At 46.5% G+C, this 7,431-nt stretch overlaps 1 long non-coding RNA gene across 1 annotated transcript; it reads right to left on the bottom strand.

Moving 5' to 3' along the window:
• Positions 1-5,993: 5,993 nt before the first annotated feature.
• Positions 5,994-7,046, bottom strand: LOC141094382 (uncharacterized). Its single transcript, XR_012233051.1, has 2 exons — positions 6,961-7,046; positions 5,994-6,375 (listed from the first exon to the last, which is right to left on the bottom strand). It is a non-coding gene; the product is annotated as an uncharacterized lncRNA (long non-coding RNA).
• Between the last annotated feature and the right edge of the window lie 385 nt (positions 7,047-7,431).

The following is a 7,431-nucleotide window of genomic DNA, read 5'->3' as shown; positions in this document are numbered from 1 at the left end:
AGGATATGTATGGTGGGTATATGGGCACGGGACTATGGGATGGAGGATATGTATGATGGGTATATGGGCAGGGACTATGGGATGGCGGATATGTATGATGGGTATATGGGCACGGGACTATGGGATGGCGGAAATGTATATGAGCATGGGACTATGGGATGGAGGATATGTATGATGGGTATATGGGCACGGGACTATGGGATGGCGGATATGTATGATGGGTATATGGGCACGGGACTATGCGATGGAGGATATGTATGATGGGTATATGGGCACGGGACTATGGGATGGAGGATATGTATGACGAGTATGTGGGCACGGGACTATGGGATGGAGGATGTGTGATGGGTATATGGGCTCTGGACTATAGGATGGAGGATATGTATGATGGGTATATGGGCACGGGACTATGGGATGGAGGATATGTATGGTGGGTATATGGGCACGGGACTATGGGATGGAGGATATGTATGATGGGTATATGGGCAGGGACTATGAGATGAAGGATGTGTGATGGGTATATGGGGTGGTATATATTTTCTCTTCCCGGATTTCACCACCATGAAGGAGGAAGAGAAAACATATATCCTGTTGGGGGAAGAAGAGAGAGCAGTGGAGATAGCAGCGCAATATGTGAGCGAATGCCATAGACTGCGAGAAAGAGAACTATGATATGCCATGGACTTCTATGGCCCCCACCCTGGATATGTCCCAATCCCCCATCCACCTTCCCTATGCCATGGACTTCTATAGCCTCATCCTGGATCTGCCCCCATGCCCCCATCCACCTTCCCTATGCCATGGACTTCTATAGCCCCATCCTGGATCTGCCCCATCCACCTTTCCTACAGCCCCTACCCAACATCCCTACAGTCCCTATCCCTATTCCCTTCTGTACACCTGCTTTGGCAAAACTAATGTGTATTTAGTCCTGCCGATAAAGCTTCTTTGAATCTTGAATCTTGAATCTATGGGCACTCGACTATGGGATGGCGAATATGTATGATGGGTATATGGGCATGGGACTCTGGGATGGAGAATATGTATGATGTGTATATTGGCATGGGACTATGGGATGGAGGATGTGTGATGGGTATATGGGCACGGGACTATGGGATGAAGAATATGTATGATGGGCATATGGGCACGGGACTATGGGATCGAGGATATGTATGATGGGTATATGGGCACGGGACTATGGGATGGAGGATATGTATGATGGGTATATGGGCATGGGACTATGGGACGGAGGATGTGTGATGGGTATATGGGCACTGGACTATGGGATGGAGGATGTGTGATGGGTATATGGACACTGGACTATGGGATGGAGGATATGTATGATGGGTATATGGGCACGGGCCTATGGGATGGTGGATGTGTATGATGGGTATATGGGCACGGGACTATGGGATGGAGGATAATTATAATTTGCTATAACTAACCTCAGTTAGTTACTATGCCCGGGCAGCGCGGGGCTCTCCAGCTAGTAATATATATATATATATACACTCACTGGCCACTTTATTAGGTACACCATGCTAGTAACGGGTTGGACCCCCTTTTGCCTTCAGAACTGCCTCAATTCTTCGTGGCAGAGATTCAACAAGGTGCTGGAAGCATTCCCCAGAGATTTTGGACCATATTGACATGATGGCATCACACAGTTGGCGCAGATTTGTCGGCTGCACATCCCTGATATGAATCTCCCGTTCCACCACATCCCAAAGATGCTCTATTGGATTGAGATCTGGTGACTGAGGAGGCCATTTGAGTACAGTGAACTCATTGTCATGTTCAAGAAACCAATCTGAGATGATTCGAGCTTTATGACATGGCGCATTATCCTGCTGAAAGTAGCCATCAGATGTTGGGTACATTGTGGTCATAAAGGGATGGACATGGTCAGCAACAATACTCAGGTAGGCTGTGGCGTTGCAACGATGCTCAATTGGTACCAAGGGGCCCAAAGAGTGCCAAGAAAAAATTCCCCACACCATGACACCACCACCACCAGCCTGAACCGTTGATACAAGGCTGGATGGATCCATGCTTTCATGTTGTTTACGCCAAATTCTGACCCTACCATCCGAATGTCGCAGCAGAAATCGAGACTCATCAGACCAGGCAACGTTTTTCCAATCTTCTACTGTCCAATTTCGATGAGCTTGTGCAAATTGTAGCCTCAGTTTCCTGTTCTTAGCTGAGAGGAGTGGTACCCAGTGTGGTCTTCTGCTGCTGTAGCCCATCTGCCTCAAAGTTCGACGCACTGTGCGTTCAGAGATGCTCTTCTGCCTACCTTGGTTGTAACGGGTGGCAATTTGAGTCACTGTTGCCTTTCTATCAGCTCGAACCAGTCTGCCCATTCTCCTCTGACCTCTGGCATCAACATGGCATTTCCGGCCACAGAACTGCCGCTCACTGGATTTTTTTTCTTTTTCGGACCATTCTCTGTAAACCCTAGAGATGGTTGTGCGTGAAAATCCCAGTAGATCAGCAGTTTCTGAAATTCTCAGACCAGCCCTTCTGGCACCAACAATCATGCCACGTTCAAAGGCACTCAAATCACCTTTCTTCCCCATACTGATGCTCGGTTTGAACTGCAGGAGATTGTCTTGACCATGTCTACATGCCTAAATGCACTGAGTTGCCGCCATGTGATTGGCTGATTAGAAATTAAGTCTTAACACACAGTTGGACAGGTGTACCTAATAAAGTGGCCAGTGAGTGTATATATGTGCTCTGTATCATGCTTAATAATGTATACAAATGTGTATATTGGATATTTTATTTTGTGGTTATTAAGCAAATTAAAAAAAAAATAATTGAAGCCAATCAGGCAGTAGAGTTTCATTTAGTTGACAAAAGGGTGACACTGGATATACCAGTATTGTAAGCACAAAGGGGCTTTTGCTGGAGGTAGGTGTCAATCCTGGCACCTTAGCTCCTGGATTCTCAGCTTAGAGGGATGTCAGCAAATGGTCTGTACTAGAAGGAATATTTCCTATTTTCTGTATAGTAAGGCACAGGTATTTGAAAGGGCACAACTTGGCTCATCCATCCATTCATAGACAGCATCTTTAAAGCCCTTCCTGACTTGCGCCGTATATACACGGCACGGTGTTCCTGTAAACTGCCCTATAGATATGGCTCTGTGATCAGGTAGATCAGTGATATGTCATTATTCAGTTCATGTCACATCCTGGGACAATGTAAAAGAGTAAAAAAAAAAGGTAATAAAATGTAAAAAAAATGTTTAAAAAAAAAATCACAAAATAAAGAACAAAAAAAAATTAATCCAATAAGTATATTTATGTTAAAAATAAAATAAAAAAAGTACACATATTTGGTACTGCCCCTTCTGGAAGACTCGACCTATAAAACTGTCCCACTAGTTAACCCCTTCAGTGAACACCTTAAAATACACACCAAAAAACAAGGCAAAGAAATATGCTTTATCATCATATTGCGGAGCATAAAGTGGAAAACAACACGATTAAATAAAAAAAGCAATCTACATAAAAGTTGTACAGCTGAAAACATCATCTTGTCTTGCAAAAAACAAGCCGCCATACGGGGCCGTCAGCAGAAAAATAAAAAAGTTAAAGCTCTCATAATAAAGCGATTCTTTTTTCTTTAAAATAGTTTTTATTGTGCAAAAGCACTGAAACATAAAAAATATAAATGAGGTATTGCTGTAATAGTACTGACCCGAAGAATAAAACTGCCTTATCAATTTTTCTACATGCGGAAAGGCATAAAAAGAATAATATATGAATTACTGCTTTTTGTTCATTCTGGTCTGAGTTTCATATTATCCCACGCAATCAGATTCCGTTGTACCTATATAGCTGTTACAGGTTAGCGTATTACGGTACACTACTACTTCCCTCTTCCCTGTGTGGGGGAAGGGTACAGACTGAGGGCGAATTCAGGAGATAAGGCAAGGTATGTGGCACCAGCATCTTCACCATCAGAAGTAATCAGGGAAACATGACGAGCTAGGATGCCCCTTGCATTAGGTACAGGGAAGGAGCCGCTGGTCTCGTGACACCCAACAACAGAGTCGTAACATTAGCTTTGACCAAAACCATTTTTTGATCCAGTATGGATCCTATCACTGATCTGTCAGGGCAACTGCAGTAGCTCAGCCTCGAGGTGGCAGATCTATATGCTATCATTTTGCAGCATCTTAACACATCAAGTTTGGGGACCATGACTGCCAGGCAATCCTTAGTGGAGCCCAAGATCGCTTTGCCTGACAGGTTCTCTGTAGTTTTCAGGGAGGCCTGTAAACTATACTTCAGGAACCAAGGAGCGAAGGGTGGGGATAATAATCTCACGCCTTCAGGGTGACCTCCAAGCATGGGCATTCTCTCTGCCGTCTAACTCCCAGTCGCTCCAGACGGTGGAGGAAATTATTCTGGCACTGTTTAATATACGACCTGACTGCATCTCCCTGGCTGAGTCCACACTACATGAGCTCCAGCAGGGAGACCAGCCGGCAGAGGAGCATTGCTCCGCGTTTCGTAGGTGGTTCACGGACACTAAGTGGAATGACCCCCCACACCATAGCCATTTCGGTGAGGGGCTATCAGTAAGGGTGAAGGATGCCTTAGCCCTCTATGAGAGTCCAGTTTCCCTTGAGGCAGCCTTGTCTCTAACTATCTGGGTGGATCTCCATCTTCGCCAGAGACATAAAGAGACACCCCAATGTGTGGGAGGTGCAGGGCCAAGGGAAACCTTGCCTGAGTCATCTGAGGAACCCATGCAGTTGGGTGGGCCAACTTGTTCTGGAAAGCAGTCTGTTGTTCGGTGCAAGAGGGAATATATTTTTATGTGGTATAAAGGGCTATTTCATGGGCACATGTCCTTCCCTATCTCACAGTAAAAAACCGCCGGAAAACTAAGGAGCCCAGATTGTGGGGAGGCTAGCAACCTTGGTGTACATATCTCCTCTGTGGTTAGGACACAATTTATTCTGGTGGCAGAAATCCATCTGAGCAAAAATGAAGTGGTTATTTCGGCATTTCTGGACAGTGGGGCGTGGTTTAACTTGATCGACGCTAGCTTCGTCCAGGTCCAGGACCTAAAACCATATAGACTGTCCAGATCTATACCCATAATGGCCATCGACTCTGCACCCTTGAGACGGGAATTTTACTCAAGCTGTCCGAGGTTTACATCTTCAGGTAGGGGTCATGCACTTAGAAGGTAATGACTGTTATGTGCTAGAGGGTTTGCCCTCTCCTGTGGTTCTTGGACTTCCTTGACTCACTCTGCACAACCCTGTCGTAGACTGGAAGACTCGAGCGGTGGTAAGGTTGAGTGAGTATTGTCAAGGACACTGCTTGGTTACCCGGCTTGCAAGGTTTGTCACCCAGTCTGTGCCTACATACCTGTCTGACTCTCAGAGCAGGGGTTTTAAGAACTTCCCCTCCATCATCCTTATGACTGCGCCGTTAATTTTGTTCCTGTCTCAAAGAGCAGACTATATAATATCTCTGCTCCAGAGAGGCAGGCCATATCGTGGACCATCTTCATCCCTCATTGCTGTGGGGTTTTTCTTTGTAAAGAAGAAAGACTGGGGTGTAAGCCCATGCCACGATTTCTGCGATCTTAGTCACATTATGGTCCGGGATCTGTATCCGCTCCCTCTCATCCTGGACCTCTTTAATCAGATTATAGGTGCAAAATTATTCTCTACATGGAATCTTAGGGGGCGTCTAATCTCATTCATATTACAGAGGGGGATGAGTGGAAACCAGCTTTCAGCACTGGTCTGTACAGCTTGTCTGATTTCAGTCTGACAGGAGAATAACACACATCATACTCTTGGATGTCCCAGACACAATAACACCTTTCCCAGAATCCTCTGGGGCTTAGCTAACCACTTGTCTGCTATAACCATTTTAACCCCTATAGTTGCTGGATGATTCTAAATCAACAGCGTAGCTTCTATCTGTAACGAATGGAAGCGGAGGCAGAGATGGTGAAGTTCACATTCGTTTTTTATTTTTAAAGTGGAACCTCGGGACCACGGTCCAGGGAGCTCCGAAGGGGGCGTGACTGGTGAGCCCCGGGTACCCGTAGTAAAGCCCCTCAGACAGGGCAAGAATGGAATACCTGGAGGACACAGGTGCTACCTCCAGTTAGACCCCAAACACATGGCAGCTGTCCCAGCGGGACCAAAAGGGATAGCAGTAGTTACAGCAGAGTCCGTAATGAGACGGGTCCTGGAACCGGGTAGTTAGTAAGGAGTCAGTTCCAGTGACCTTCACACAGTCCTCGGACTTGGATGACTGTTGGCGGAACGGGATGGCTTTTGCCCAGATGGTTAGCAGATATAACCAGGAAGCACAGGATACTGAGACTCTGTGGAGACGGATAGCATTAGAGAATGCACAGAGACTACTGACGCAGCGCAGACAGGTTAACATGAGAGCCGGATGTAGCAATGATTGATACTCGTTGCTCCGGCGCTCTCCCTATGGAGGAGAGGCCAGAAATAGCAGCCAGTGCGCTGCCATTGGTTAATTGCACTTTTTGAAAAATGCACGCTGTCCCTTTAAGAAGGCAGGAGAGCGGGCAGGCGTGCTCTAATAGCTTTAGTTACACATCTGCCGACAGGACGCCAGGAGGTGGAATGCAGAGCAGCAGCATGAGACCCAGAGGAGGCCGGCTGCTGCCTAAGGACAGCGTGCGAGGCTGGAGGTGAGTGCCCAGAACGGGGGGCAGCAGCAGACCTGGACGCAGCGCCAGAACGGGGACCGGGTGTAACACTATCTGTCACACTTTGTTGCAATGTAGTTAGTCTTTACCCCAGCATCGATATTGAGGTATCACTTACAGGTCAACCGCAATTAATCAGCAGAAATTTCTAGATATAGCCATTAATATTCTGCTCCAAAATAATTATTTTTCTTTTAATGGCTCCTGTTATCTACAAAAACAGGGTACCTCAATGGGGGCAGCATTCACCCCATCCACTGCAAACATCTATATGTCATATGGGGAACAGCAATATATCTTCTCTGATTCCAACCCCTTTACTTCCCATCATGTGACCCCTGACTCCTCCCCACCTGTGACCTCATTACAGGTCCTGTGCGCACAGAACAGCCATATGTGGAGTGCGGCTCTGCGGGTGGAGGTAGGTGTCGGAATCTGAAGAGCCCGGTGCTGCCCGGGTACAGTAACTAACTACAGTTAATTATAACAAATTATAATGATTATATCTATATATATAAAGCTGAGTGTATAGCCCCGCCCACTCTGCATCGCCACATTCACTATAATATCCCACATCATCCCGTCAGCCAGAGCTACCGGACTACTACCCCTAATATCCCACATCATCCTGTCAGCCAGAGCCACTGGACTACTACCCCTAATATCCCACATCATCCTGTCAGCCAGAGCCACCAGACT

This window comes from Dendrobates tinctorius, unplaced genomic scaffold, assembly GCF_039654945.1.
Source record: "Dendrobates tinctorius isolate UK_male_01 unplaced genomic scaffold, ASM3965494v1 ptg000063l, whole genome shotgun sequence".
Classification (NCBI taxonomy): domain Eukaryota; kingdom Metazoa; phylum Chordata; class Amphibia; order Anura; family Dendrobatidae; genus Dendrobates; species Dendrobates tinctorius.
This window is presented reverse-complemented; position numbering and strand designations above follow the sequence as displayed.